Raw genomic sequence first — 15,043 nt, 5'->3', positions numbered from 1 at the left:
GATCAACTGAAAGCAGCACTTGACAAAAAGCATCGGGAATTAGTCAACAGAGAAAGCATCATCTTCCATGCAAGACTGCATGTTTCTTTGATGAACAGGCAGAAACTTACGGCTTGGCTGGAAAGTTCTGATTCACCCTTCATACTCACCAGACATTGTACCTTCGGATTTCCATTGATTTCAGTCCTTACAAAATTCTCTTAATGGAAAAATATTTCAGTTCCCTGGAACACTGTAAAAGGCACCTGTAACAGTTCTTTGCTCAAAAAGATAAAAAGTTTTGGGAAGATGGAATTATGAAGCTGCCTGAAAAATGGCAGAAGGTAGTGAAACAAAACGTTGAATACGTTGTTCAATAAAGTTCTTGGTGAAAATGAAAAAATGCATTTTATTTTTATTTAAAAACTGAAGGAATTTTTTGGCCAACCCCATAAAATGCTCCTAGAAGGAATATAGGAGAAAATCTTCTTTACATTAGTCTTGGCAGTAATTATTTTGGCTATGACACCAAAAGTACAGGCAACAAAAGCAAAAAATAGGGGGAATTACATTAAAAAGCTTCTATAAAGCAAAGGAAAAATTCCCTATTAATTTTCTGCTGGAAGTTCTATCCATTACTGAAAGTGGGGAAATAATCAGCAACATGGAAAGGCACAGTACGTAATGGGGAAATACTTGCAAACCACGCTCAGTTGTGTCCGACCTTCAGCAGCCCCATGGACTGCAGCCTTCCAGGCTCCTCCGTCCATGGGATTTTCCAGGAAAGAGGACTGGAGTGGGGTGCCATTGCCTTCTCCGACATATCCAATACAGAGTTCAAAATACATGAGAAGTTCATACAACTCAATACCAAAAATAAAAATAGCCTATCTTTTCAAAAGAAGTAATTCAGACATCTAAGGTATATGGAAAGATGCTCATCATCTCTGATCATCAGGCAAATGCCATTTAAACCAGGTTTACTGCTTCACGCTCATCAAAATGGCAGTTATCACAAAGATAAGTGTTGGTGAGAATGCAGGGAAAAGGGAACCCTTGTGCACTGTTGATGGGAACATAAATTGGTACAGCCACTATGGAAAATGGTATGGAGATTGCTCAAACATTTGAAAATGGAACTAATGTGATCTAGCAGTCTCACTTCTTGAGACAGACCCAGATGAAATGAAATTAGGATCTGAAAGAGACCCCATACATACCCATGTTAAGCACAGCATTATTCACAGTAGCTGAGATGTCAGCCCTACAAGAAATCAGTCCTGAACATTCACTGGAAGGACTGATGCTGAACCTGAAGCTCCAGCTCCAATACTGTGGCCACCTGATGCAAATAACTGACTTATCAGAAAAGACTCTGATGCTGGGAAAGATTGAAGGCAGGAGGAGAAGGGGACGACAGAGAATGAGGTGGTTGGATGGCATCACCAACTCAATGGACATGAGTTTGAGCAAACTTTGGGAGTTGCTGATGGACAGGGAAGCCTGGTGTGCTGCAGTCCACAGAGTTGCAAAGAGTCAGACACAACTGAGTGACTGAACTGAAGATGTGGAAAAGACCCTGATGCTGGGAAAGATTGAAGGCAAAAGAAGAAGAGGGTGGCCGAGGATGAGATGGTTGAATAGCATCACTGATTCAGTGAACATGAACTTGGTCAAACTCCAGAAGATGGTGAAGTATAGGGAGGCCTGGCATGCTGCAGTCCATGGGGTCGCAGAGTCGTACATGACTTAGTGAATATAAATGGAATATTATATATTTATGGGCTTAAAAATAAGGAAATGTTACATGTATGTGGGATTCCCTGGTGGCTCAGATGGTAAAGAGTCTGCCTGTAATGCGGGAGACCCAGGTTTGATCCCTGGGACACGAAGATCCCCTGGAGAAGAAAATGGCAACCCACTTCAGTATTCTTGCCTGGAGAATCCCATGGACAGAGGAGCCTGGTGGACTACAGTCCATGGATCACAAAGAGTCGGACATGACTGAGTAACTTCACTTTCACTTTCACATGTACGTGGAATCTAAACTCATCAAATTCATTAAGCAGAGAGTAGAATGGTGTTGCCAGGATCTAGGGATGGGGGAGTGAAGTGATGTAGATCTGAGGATACAAAATTTCAGTTATGCAAGACAAGTAAGTTCTAGAGATCTCATGTGCAATATGGTGATGACAGATAGCAGCACTGTATCATATACTTGAAATTCACAAAGAAGATAGATACGATTAAATCTCACCACACTCAGGGACACATTTATAACTATGTAGAGATGGATATGTTATTTATAACTTGATTGTGGTGATTGTCTCACAATGCATACACATATCAAAACATCAATTATATGTCAAAGATATCTCAATAAAGCTGTTAAAGTAAAAAACAAATTCAAGGGAAAGTATTCAAGAAATTAAATACCAAGTTATTTCTTACTCTCAAATGATGACATGGCAGTGTATATTTTCTAGTCTTGTTATAAGCTTGGAGTTATCTTTATGATGGTAATGCACCAGTCTGCTTAAGGTGGAAAGCAAGACATTAAAAATGGTGAATTGAATTCTCAGTGAACCCTTTGGCCATTTTTCCTAGAGGATTTTGGATCAAATTTTAAAATATTTTGCTAAAGATTCTAAGCACCTTATAAACTAGGAGATACTACAGATATGCCTAAATCTTATTTTTAGAGCACTAGAGAGAAACGTAGGAGTATATAGAAAGAATGAATTCAGCTACATACTTGATGGTTAACCCAAGGACTCAGCACCACAGGCACATACTTGCCAAATAAAATGACCCTGAAGCAAATATTATCTTGATTGTACCATACTGGCCTAGAAATTTCTATCACTGATATTACTCTGATCATTGAAATCAGTTCCAGTGCAAATATTCAGGCTGTTAGAAAATTTACAAAACCATTATTTTCCAATTCCACAGCTGCTCCACTAGTTCTGGCTCTCATCTTTTTACACCTGATTTATTGTATCTTGTGTGCTGGAATCCATACCTCAGTTTTGCCCTGCTCAGGAACATTCAGTAATGAATGTATTTGAACTGTATACATCTGAGACCCAACCATGTGTCAAGCATTTATTTAAGCAATGTTTTTATATGTTGCATTTCTAAGTTAGGAGTTTTAATAGTCCTTAATTGGCTACCAAATCAAAACTCAAGCTAGAATTTAAAGTTTTCCAAATCTCACTTACTCTTGGTCTTCAGCCCAAGTCTCTTATTGGTAACATTTTCTTATTCTCAACATAGTACATGTCTGTTTCCGCTTCTTGGTGCCTTATCCTTCCTCTTCAAGGATGTCTTCCTCCTTCCTTAAAATATTTAAAAACACAGCCAGCCAGAAGTACCTTGTGAGATTTGAGGTTGAATTTAGTCATCTAATTTGGATCATCCTTTTATTCTGGATCTGAAAGCATTATCAGGAAATTGAGTATTCTAGTTAATTAGTGGGTTACACATTTAATTTATAGGTGAACAAGGCTCAGCATCTTTTAGTCAAACTCACATTACGAGAGAATATACTGAAGCGTCCTTAATGCTACTTTGATAATCCTGAAGGTGTTTTGCTTAGAAATTTACATGTATAGGAATACTAGTTAATAGAAATTTCTAGTTTTTGCCCTGTATTTCATATTTGGTGATAATTTTATTTGAAGCTACTGTAAACATTTTATGGTTCATATTTTTAACCAAGCAGTATCTCTGCTACTAAGCTGCTAAGTCACTTCAGTCGTGTTCAACTCTGTGCGACCCCATAGACAGCAGCCCACCAGGCTCCCCTGTCCCTGGGATTCTCCAGGCAAGGACACAAGTGGGCTGCCATTTCCTTCTCCAATGCATGAAAGTGAAAAGTGAAAGTGAAGTCGCTCAGTCATGTCCGACTCTTAGCGACCCCATGGACTGCAGCCCACCAGGCTCCTCCGTCCATGGGATTTTCCAGGCAGGAGTACTGGAGTGGGGTGCCATTGCCTTCTCCAAGCAGTATCTCTAGTCCCTACTCTAATGCTACTTTGTACATAATAGGTTTTTCTAAAACACTTGATTATTCTGGCAAAAAAATTTTTTTGTTGAGCATCTACTATGTGCCAAAACATAGGACTTTAGTACTAGAGCCACGAATAGACAGTCTGTGCTCTTGTTATTGTTTTGTTTAGTTGGTAAGTCTTAATCTGACTTTTGTAACCCCATGGACTATAGCCCAGCAGGCTCCTCTGTCCTTGGGATTTCCCAGGCAAGAATACTGGAGTGGGTTACCATTTCCTTCTCCAGGGGATCTTCCCAAACCAAGGATCAAATCCAGGTCTCCTGCATTGCAGGCAGATACTTTACCTGTGCCACCTGGGAAGACTCTACTTTCTTACTCTTTTTAAAAAATTTTTATCTTTGGCTGCACTGCGTCTTTGTTGCTTCATGCAGGCTTTCTCTATGTGCTGTTTGCGGACTTCTCATTGCAGTGGCTTTTCTTGTGTGGAGCACAGACTCTAGGGCATGGGGGCTCAGTAGTTGTGGCATGTGGAATTTTCCTGGACCAGGAATCGAACCACTATCCCCTGCATTTTCAAGACGGACTCTCAACAATTAGATCACCAGGGAAGTCCTATACTTTCTTACTCTTAATAGTGCTGCTTAAAGAAAGCACTTCTGATCCCTTAAATAAGTGATTTAAAAACTTTTGTTTTCCTGTAAGTGAAATTCTTAAAAATTTAAAAGTTTCAATACAGTATTTTAAGAAAGGGCTTCCCTAGTAGCTCATCTGGTAAAGAATCCACCTGCAGTGCAGGAGACCAGTTTGATTCCTGGGTTGGGAAGGTCCCCTGGAGAAGGGCTAGGCTGCCGCTGCAGTATTCTTGGACTTCTCTGGTGGCTCAGGCGCAATCCGCCTGCAACGTGGGAGGCCTGGGTCTCTTAAAAATTTAAAAATTTTAGTACAATATTTTAAGAAAAGGTAGAAGGAGAAGTACTCTGTTTTAGTTGTGGTGGTTTCGCGATTGTTCTGCTGTATCTAGCACACAGCGGGGTGATGGCCTCACCTCTGCTCTACTCAGGTTGGGAATTGTGTTCTCCAGTGACGTTATGTTACCAGGTAGGACTCGGGACTTCTCACTGCTGGTGGCAGTGGCCTTCATGATTTGTGACTTGTAGCCTCTTAGGTCTTTACTTTTATGTACGGAACAAAATGTGAACTAAATATACTTAGTTCCAGTGATTCTTGTCTGAGCAAAACAGACACAGTCCCTAACCTAGTGGAGCTTTCAGTGTTGTGGAGGAAATCGCACGGGCCGTGTGGTAACTAATGTGCAGAAACAGGAGTTATGCTGGGAGCACTTTGAAGAAATGACCTCGAAGTGGAGACTTAACCTAAGATCTGAAGGGTGAGAAGGAGGTGGGCAAAGGCAGAAAGTTCCAGACACCAGGATAGCAGGCACGGGTAGTCCGAGGTGATGAAGGGATGGCATGGGAGGAGCTGGGGTGGGGTGGGGTGGGAGGTGGGCAGAGCCAGAAGATGGAAACCACCCTGAGCACTTGGGCTTTTATCCTCAGTATAATGTCCTCAATCGCTCAGTGATGTCTGACTCTTTGCAACCCTGTGGACTGTAGCCCACCAGGCTCCTCTGTCCATGGGATTTCCCAGGCAAGAATACTGAAGTGGGTTGCCCTTTCCTACTCCAGGGATTTTCCTGAGCCAGGAATCAGACACACATCTCCTGCATTGGCAGGTGGATTCTTTATCACTGAACCAATGAGAAGCCATTAAAAGATTTGGAACAAGGGAATTAAAGATGAGTTGTCTTAAAAAGGTTGCTGTGGGTGATGTGTGGAGTTGGCCAAGAGCACAGCTAGAAGGAACACAGAGACATCAATTAGGAGTTTACCCAGCATCGGACACACAGCAGACGGTGTGGATTTGCTGCACAGTGACTAGACCACTGTCTGCTGTAGCATCACAGATTATTCATACTTCGACCATGAGTGAAAGTGAATAGTTTTAAGGAGTCGTGAAGACTGGTGCTGATTTGTACTAATTTTTCCTCATAGAACTTCAAATATTCTGACTGACTTCTTCATCTTGGCCAGTGTGCGTCATTCATTCATCAGTAAATACTGGAATGTTTAAAATGTGCTGGGTGGCTGAGAGCTGAATATACAGAATCATGAATAGGACAGGCATGCAGTGTGTCATCAGGGGACTTGCAGTCTGGCTAACAGAGCTGAGCAAAGCAAGTGGCACGCTGTCCCTCCTGCCTGTCAATGGTGTGATGTGAAATTAGCCTCACTGTCCCAGCCTCAGGATCTGGAATGTCCTGGATGAACAAGACTCTCATGGTTCTCACCTATGTTATTGGGTTTCTACTTTGCCTTTGCTGAAAATACAGCCCCTCCTAAGTCCTAACATGTATCAGGGACCTGATGACCTAAGGATCGATTCCCAGTTCTCCTTCACTCTTAGAAAAGCTGCTGCTGCTGCTGTTGTTCAGTTGCCAAGTCGTGTCTGCCTCTTTGCAACCCCATGGACTGCAGCACACAAGACTTCCTGTCCCTCACCATCTCCCGGAATTTGCCCACTTTCATGTCCAAAAGAAAAGCAAAGCTGGGACCCTGCTTAATGGATTACCCTTCCATTGCTGCGTAAATCACCACAAATGTTATGAATTCAACAACACGTTTATTACCTCACAGTTTCTGTGGGTCATGAGTCCAGGCACAGCCTCAGTGGGTGTTGGACGTTGCAGTGAAAGGACTCCACCAGTCCACGTTCCCACATGCAGTTCAGGATCATCGTCCAAACTCCTTCAGATTATTGACAGAATCCCTTTCCTTGCATTTGTAGAAAGGCTGCTCCTTTCCATGGGACATGGAAGCAACCTAGATGTCCATCAGCAGATGAATGGATAAGAAAGCTGTGGTACATATACACAATGGAGTATTACTCAGCCATTAAAAAGAATACATTTGAATCAGTTCTAATGAGGTGGATGAAACTCGAGCCTATTATACAGAGTGAAGTAAGCCAGAAAGAAAAACACCAATACAGTATACTAACGCATATATATGGAATTTAGAAAGATGGTAACAATAACCCTGTGTATGAGACAGCAAAAGAGACACTGATGTATAGAACAGTCTCCCTCTCTGTGGGAGAGGGAGAGGGTGGGAAGATTTGGGAGAATGGCACTGAAGCATGTATAATATCATGTATGAAACGAGTCGCCAGTCCAGGTTCGATGCACGATACTGGATGCTTGGGGCTGGTGCACTGGGGTGACCCAGAGGGATGGTATGGGGAGGGAGGTGGGAGGAGGGTTCAGGATGGGGAACACATGTATACCTGTGGCGGATTCATTTCGATATTTGGCAAAACTAACACAATATTGTAAAGTTTAAAAATAAAAAAAAACATGGCCTTTTCCTTCTTTAAGAACAGTAAAAGAGAGAAAGTCTCTGCTTTGAATCTCTGAGCTCAGGGGAGGTCTGAGGTCTAAGCCCTCTTTTAAAGGTTTCATCTGATTAAGTCAGGCCCACTCAGGATAATCTCTTGAAAAACACAAAGTCAGCTGATTAGAGACCCTCATTATATCTGTAAAATCCCTTCACTTTCATCATGTAACAGTGATATACTGGGAGAGATGTCTCTTGTCCATACTTATAACGCAGGGATGATACAGGGTAGTCACTCAGAACTGTGTCTGCCTCACCTGCCCTTCTTGAATTTCTCCCACAGTGGTTTCCCACAGACACGGCCATCTTAGTCTCTCCATGTCTTTGGTGGTTTCTTCTCCATTATCTTCATCCATTCCATAAATGTTCGTGTTCCTTGGAACATCCTGATAACCATCCAGCCTGTTTCTTGACCCTGTATCTATTGTTTTTCATTTGGTTGAGGACTATTTTCCTACTTCTAAAAACAAAACTAATAGGTTCTTTTCCTTCCAATCACTTGCTGACAAACAGACATCATATAATGAATAAAACAAAAGCAGTCTATTCTATTACTTCCTGCCATTCTTGGATCCTTCTGGGAAGACGGGGGAAGATCCCCATCCCCAACTTACCATGATTGGTTACAGCTCCAACCACTCAGCTGTGTGTGGATGGTGGCGAAAACCCTGAGGATGGTTGGGAAACTTGCCAGCTCAAGGGCTAGGCAGTTGTGTCAGGGGGTTCTTGATGATGCAGCCATAGGGGAGCCATGGTGTACCTGGCACCTTCAAAGAGTGTGTGTACCCTCATGGCATTTATTGAGAGGGGCCAGACATGAATGAGTTGGGACATGCCTGGTCTATTATTAACCCACCAGTGAATTTAAATCATAAAATGCATTCTTAGAATTCAAGTATATCATTTGCACTTGAATTCAACCTTCTGTCCTCTAGCAAAATTGAGTAGTCTTCTATGGTTTCCCTAATTTAGGAATAGCTTGGTGGAATTTGCCTGGAAGAAGCAGTTCCTTTTTCTTCTTTATGAAAAGATTTTCATCTCTTTTCAGTGTTCAGTTTATCCATTAAGAACCAGCTTAAGGAAAAAAAAGCTTAGACATCTTCTTGCTAAAGCACTTTAATTTCTTGAAACTTGCCCCAGTGTCCATCCTTGAGAAAGTTAATCCTTCTTTTACTCTTTGTTCTCTATCAGGTTGTTATGTTTATATCAAGTACACCCATCATAATGTATTATAACTTATTTATTTAATGTTTGTCTACCCTACTTGTGAGATCCTTGGTAATAAAATTGATTTGTTCATTTTTTTAATTGTAGTGTCTGACCTATGACAGATGCTCAGTGAATGTTTTAAATAAATGAAGGAATCAGTCATTGCCCCTCAACAAGTCATATTTCCACTCATATGATTCAGGTGACCACACCTTGCTCTGTGGGTAAATAATGATACTTGAACTAACAGCCATCCTTTTTATAGCTTGTTTGGTTACTCTAGCCTAGAGTTCTCTGCTTTTTTCCCTCTCCCCCCATCCCCTACTGACCAGCATATTTTAAAGTCATAAGACCAGTCTTTCAAAAAGATGTTTTGGTTGGGTCAAAGTCTTACTGTCCTGAAGCTCTGTAAGTCACCCCAGAAAATAGAGGAAGAGCAAAGTGCTTGGCATTAGGGTGAAGCACTAGCCGAGGGTCTTCATTATAATCTTTTTATCTTTGCATGAACCTCTGAAGATATGAAATAGAAGAACAGGAGCAATAATTCCACCAGTATCTTTAGGTATGGGGTATCAGTTCAGTTTAGTCACTCAGTCGTGTCCACCTGTTTGCGACCCCATGGACTGCAGCATGCTAGGCTTCCCTGTCCATCACCAACTCCCGGAGCCTGCTCAAACTCATGTCCATCAAATCAGTGATGGTTTGGGGTATAGACCAAACATTATCTTTGGAAATCACCATATTTTGACATGTGCACTGTATTTTTAAGGTTGTGTACTATTTGAACTACTAAGGAAATAATTTTATATTCATACTTAACAGAGAGCCAAGTCAGAGAGGGTCTTTCGATTATTGTCTCTACTGAAGGTCTTTATGTAATTTACTGCTGAAAAGCAGCATTAAAGACGGTGCAGTGTCTCTTTTGCTGTCTCGCATACAGGGTTATCGTTACCATCTTTCTAAATTCCATATATATATATGCATTAGTTGGATCACCAGTCCAGGTTCGATGCATGAGACAGGGTGCTCGGGGCTGGTGCACTGGGATGACCCAGAGGGATGGTATGGGGAGGGAGGTGGGAGGGGGCTTCAGAATGGGGAACACATGTACACCCATGGCAGATCCATGTCAATGTATGGCACAACCACTACAATATTGTAAAGTAATTAGCCTCCAATTAAATAAATAAATTTATATTAAAAAAATAAAGACGGTGCAGTGGCATCATTAAAAATTTGACCTTGGAAGAACATCACTTCCGTATCACAAGTGTACTTTTTAATGTGAGAAGTAATTTTATAAAATATCGATGACTGTAGAATAGAATAGAACTAAGAGAATTTGATACGAATAACAATGCTGAGTTAATTTCAGAAAGCTCTATGTAGCTCTTGTTTTGGAATATGGGCAGAGAGTAGTCTCATGGCTTTCTCTACGGTCAGCATTTTCTCTTGGTACTTACCTTGTCAAAAGTAACTAACTACAATTAACTAAAAGCTTTTCTTTAAAAATGAATCTATTTTAAATGGGAAACAAAGTCCAGGAGGTGAGTAACTGTTTATTATGCAAGAAATAATGCTTTTTAAGCTAATAGTTCTAAAACCAGTGGAGGGAAGTGAATGATTCAGTAGAAAGTGGGACATGATGTGATTTTTTTAAGATCGTAAAATGTTAGTGCATGTTTTTCTTTCCTGTTTTCACAGGAAAAGAGGAAAATTATTATCATTACCAATTATTGTTCTGATAACGAGTTTACGCTGTAGGTGTTCTCCACAAAGGTTGTGTTACTACATAATGTAAATGCATAAGGATCAGTGTTCAGGAGCTAAGTTGGCACAAACTTTTTAATTTATCTCTTCCCAGAATGTAATTTGTAACTATAGGCAGGCACACTTGTTAGGAAGAAATGGAAAAGTGGGGGAAAGTTGCTCACTTAGCAAGTTTGCTCTTCCAGAAAAAACTTCAGGATTTTTAGTCTGAAAACTTCATGGGGAAATCCTAAAGTAGTCAATTAAAGGCAAACATGGTTCAGTTCAGTTCAGTTCAGTCTCTCAGTCGTGTCCGACTCTTTGCAACCCCATGAATCGCAGCTTGCCAGGCCTCCCTGTCCATCACCAACTCCCAGAGTTCACCCAAATCCACGTCCATTGAGTTGGTGATGCCATCCAGCCATCTCATCCTCTGTCGTCCCCTTTTCCTCCTGCCTCCAATCCTTCCCAGCATCAGAGTCTTTTCCAATGAGTCAACTCTTCACATAAGGTGGCAAAGTACTGGAGTTTCAGCTTTAGCATCATCCCTTCCAAAGAACACCCAGGACTGATCTCCTTTAGAATGGACTGGTTGGGTCTCCTTGCAGTCCATGGGACTCTTGGAATCAAATGTTCTTCAGGTCCAGTCTTTTCATTCTATTAGCTTAAAGTTCCCAAACAAAGGGTTGTAGTTACATACTCCTCTTATGCTAACAGGGGCCATGATGATAGGAAACCACTCTGGAATCATGAGACTACTTGAGATTTTTCCTAGAGATTCTGTAATGACCAGCTGTCATAAAGGACTCTTGATACAAAGCCAAGTTGTTACTTTTGTTTCTCTTGTTTCTGTTGTCTTTATTTAAGTTACTGGTTTCAGCTTACTGTTTTAGGACCTTGCCTTCTGAGTAGTACTTTATCTCCTTATTCTCAATTTTAATTTAATATTTTTCTGAAAAATGTTCTGCCACTCTGTTAAAATATTTTATACCTTCTTCTCGTTAGAGGAGGTCACATTTGAGGTCACCAACTGTGTCATCGGTGAAGCTGTATAAGTTTTCCTTACAGACTAGTCTTTCCGTCATGAGTTTGCAGGGCATTGTTTCAGTAGATTAACAATTTGATTATTATATTTTACTTTTATGATACCATGAATAATGCCTAAGGTCTCAATAATAAAATTGGTTGGGGAGGGATTTTTTTAAGCTGTTGGATTTAGTTCATGCTGCAATTTAGTTATTCCACTTAATCTACGCAGAGCAGACACTTGACATGGTTAATAAAAGGTGTGATTAACCTACTCTGTATTGAACGTTTGAGCATACACAGTTCTGTGGTGCATTAGGATTTAAGTTCCTTATATATGAGAATATTTACTGCCTTTTGTTTCATTTCAGAATGACCTTATTTTAAAACGTATGAGGCTGTTTATAATCAACTCTGTGGCAGTGATTAAAGAGCTGTGAATAATAGGTATTGGAACTTGACAGCTTCTGGTGTGCTAAACTTGTGTTAGAACGTTCATGCTGCTCACAAGGAATTTCTTTTTCTAAGGTGGGAATTTCTTTTTTGACATGTGGGTTATTGGCATAATGTATTTCGTAGGTTTTTCTCTTTAAAGTGGTTTACCAAATCATAGTGTTTTATTGATTTATTTTATGTTTTAAACCTTTTTCAGCCTACGAATCGACATTTTATGCTTCATAACAATAACCTCATGTATGTTATCAATCACACAGTCAGTATAGACAGAGAATTGTGCCTTAAGCACAGCACTGACGTTCTGTCTGAAGCATTCCTATACAATAAATGCAACCCAAGTTTCATTGTTTTTAGTGGGGAAAATATGTTTTATTACAGAAAATTTGAAAACACTTGGAAGGTTGACATTCAGCCCTTGTTACTTTGGGAGGAATGTCAGTACTCCTGAAGGAATTTGAGCCAGCACAATATATGCAAAGAGGAGGAGTTGTGTACCTGGTGGTTTAGTAGACCTTTGTTAATTGTAAATACAAAGACCAGAAATCATGAATTTGAATTAAATTTAGATGAGACAGTATTTTAAGGATGAAAGGAAATGGAGGACATTATTTTAAAATTTTGAATACATTTTTAGTAGTTTCGAGTTAGCCAGTAGTTAACTGAATAGTTTGCCCACCGTCATCATGAACTCAAAGCACTCGTCATGTGGTAACACTCTGAGGTACATTCAAGACTGAGCGCTAAGATGCATTTTTTTTGTTTGAATACGGCAGCTCAGTGATTCCTGCCCAGCCACAAGGTGAGGTTTCTAGAAAGAGTGAGGTTGGCAGAAATGCAGGAAGGACAGATCTCAGAGAAAATAGACTTTAGGGAAGTCATAAGAAAAATTTGTGTATATATGTGTTCCTCAATAAACCTGAGAAATTCTCTAATGTAAAAGTCCCTGCATTTCTCAGCATGACGACTTCCTCCAGTATGACTCTACATCACCTGCTTCCTCAGTTGTGATCTGTAAGCATCAGAGTTTCCCACAAATTTTGAATTATGTAAATTGTGCCCATTTTAAAGTTTTTAAACTATCTGACTTGAAGCTTAACTGTTTCCCTTGATTTTTCCCTTGTTTCATTTTTGCAAGTCTGAAAAATTATTGTGTAGCAACTTGTGTTTTGATGGCACTTAAGGGTATATTTTTCTAGAGCTGAACATCTACCCATGTATTGAGAAATTAGAATACAAATGTTTACCAGAGGATGAAATAATTGTGTGCAGGAATCGAAGAGAATTTTAGATGCATGCATATAAACAGCACAAAGGTTTTATGGAAGATTAATTGAGAAATTCAGAGCACCTAGCAAGAGGCTTCAATTTGTTCCTGGAATACCATGGTACTTCGGAGAGAACTCCAGAGACCTGCTTTTAATCCTTACTTTCCTGCTGACTCTCTGTGTGAATTTATATGCCTTTTTCCTTAAAAGGTGGTGATGAGAACACCAACTATACAATCTCGTGGTGTTGCTCTGAGGATGTTCTGGTTGAAGGGCTTTGTCATTTGTAAATCAGTTTTAAGGTCTGGAGATGCTGTGGGTTGCTGTACTCTTTGTCAATCTGAAGATTCAAGTTGAATTACAAAACACGTGACCTAGAGAAAACAAGAGTCTCCACTCTCTGTTCCCCAGAGTGACTTAGGGTGATAGCTGTTCTTAGTTAAGAGATACTTGGAGAAACAGGACAGTTTGGACAGCTCTCTGTGGATATTCATTGAGTTCTAGATTGTTTTGGCCTTGTGAAACACTCCTCCTGAAAGACAGTTTTATGTCTATAACTCACTCCAGAGTCTTCAGACTACTAAGATACTCTGATTATAGTGTCAGCCTAACTTTATAGCCCGGGAGTAGTCCAGAAAACCCTCATATTGTTGAGGTTTTGCAGCTGGGACGTCCTGTGATCTGACTGTTCCTAGTGCACTAATCCCACCCATATCCTGTTTGTGAATAACTGGATAGATGCCTGGAAATTCTAGTGCCAGATTGTATAGCACCTTCTACAACAGAAATCTCTAGTTTGCATGTTTACCCTCTCCCTAAACAAACACCTCTTGTAGGTGAGTCTCTTAGCTCAAAAAGGCAAGATTATAATAGCGACCATTAGCTAGGTCTCCAGTCACACTTTAATGAGCACTCCCCGATGATGGGGATGGGAGACATACCCGAAACAGAAACACAGAGCTGTAGTCTTTCTGCATAACTGAGACAACAGGTTGTGAATTGTACACCTCCTCATATGAATGTAGCAGAAGTCTTTCTGGAAAAAGAATTTCTTATCTTCTTTTCTAAATTGTTGAGACTAGAAAAATCTCATTTGCATCTTTGTAGTCTTTGTTGCCATTTGATCTTCTTTACAGACTATCAAAGTGTATGGTTAAAAACAGATGCATACAGGTATGTGCAACCTGGTCTTAATTCAGAAAGGAATTCCATGGTTACATCTCAGGGATATGTGCAATAGTGCTGCCGCTTCCAGGCTTGGGGATCAGTGTCCTGAGTACAAAGGCTAAAACCATCATTCACTAAAGAATTATAATGGATGTTATAGAAATAAAACCTATGTCTTGTCTACCTAGTGTATTCTCACCCATAACTAGTTTATTAATAAATACTATTGGGTTGTAAGTTTCAGATACCCAACTTAATCAGTAGGCACAAGCCTAAAGCCGGGAGGAGGGCAAGGAATGAATTTTATTGGCTCGTGTAACATTAAAACAAGAGGTGACGACTTCAGGGTATTGATTGATCCAGGGGCTCAGTCTGTATTATAGGACTTAGTCTCAATCTCCTCCTTTCTCATTCTCTCTATCCCTCCCTTTCTTCCTTCCTCTCCCCCTATCCCTCCCTCCTTATCCCCCATCTGAAATATACAAAATTTGAAACACTTGCTTTTCAAAGTCAACGAATCGGTCTGGGACACTGTAGAGTGAGTTCATACTTAAGTGAAAGAGTCTCATAGGATTCTGAGAGTCTGTTTTTGATAGTCTTATGCAATTGCATATGACTTTTTTAATTTAAGTATCTTCATTTTCTTTTTTTTTAATTTAATTTTATTTTTTACCTTTACAATATTGTATTGGTTTTGCCATATATCAAAATGAATCCACCACAGG

At 40.2% G+C, this 15,043-nt stretch overlaps 1 protein-coding gene and 1 long non-coding RNA gene across 2 annotated transcripts in view; both read left to right on the top strand.

Annotated features, from left to right (window-relative positions):
- ZEB1 (zinc finger E-box binding homeobox 1) overlaps positions 1 to 15,043 on the top strand; it is a 196,785-nt gene that overhangs the window by 104,894 nt on the left and 76,848 nt on the right.
- The window catches only part of LOC104973760 (uncharacterized), a 94,228-nt gene that overhangs the window by 61,882 nt on the left and 17,303 nt on the right, over positions 1 to 15,043 (top strand). Inside the window, exon 3 of the long non-coding RNA XR_009496864.1 lies at positions 2 to 15,043. This exon is cut by the window's right edge and continues 17,303 nt beyond it. This is a non-coding gene — a long non-coding RNA (uncharacterized lncRNA). The remainder of the gene's footprint in view (position 1) is intronic.

Source organism: Bos taurus, chromosome 13 (assembly GCF_002263795.3).
Source record: "Bos taurus isolate L1 Dominette 01449 registration number 42190680 breed Hereford chromosome 13, ARS-UCD2.0, whole genome shotgun sequence".
In the NCBI taxonomy this organism is placed as follows: Eukaryota; Metazoa; Chordata; class Mammalia; order Artiodactyla; family Bovidae; genus Bos; species Bos taurus.
Note: the sequence above shows the minus strand (reverse complement) of the source record. Positions and strands in the feature narration are given on the sequence as shown.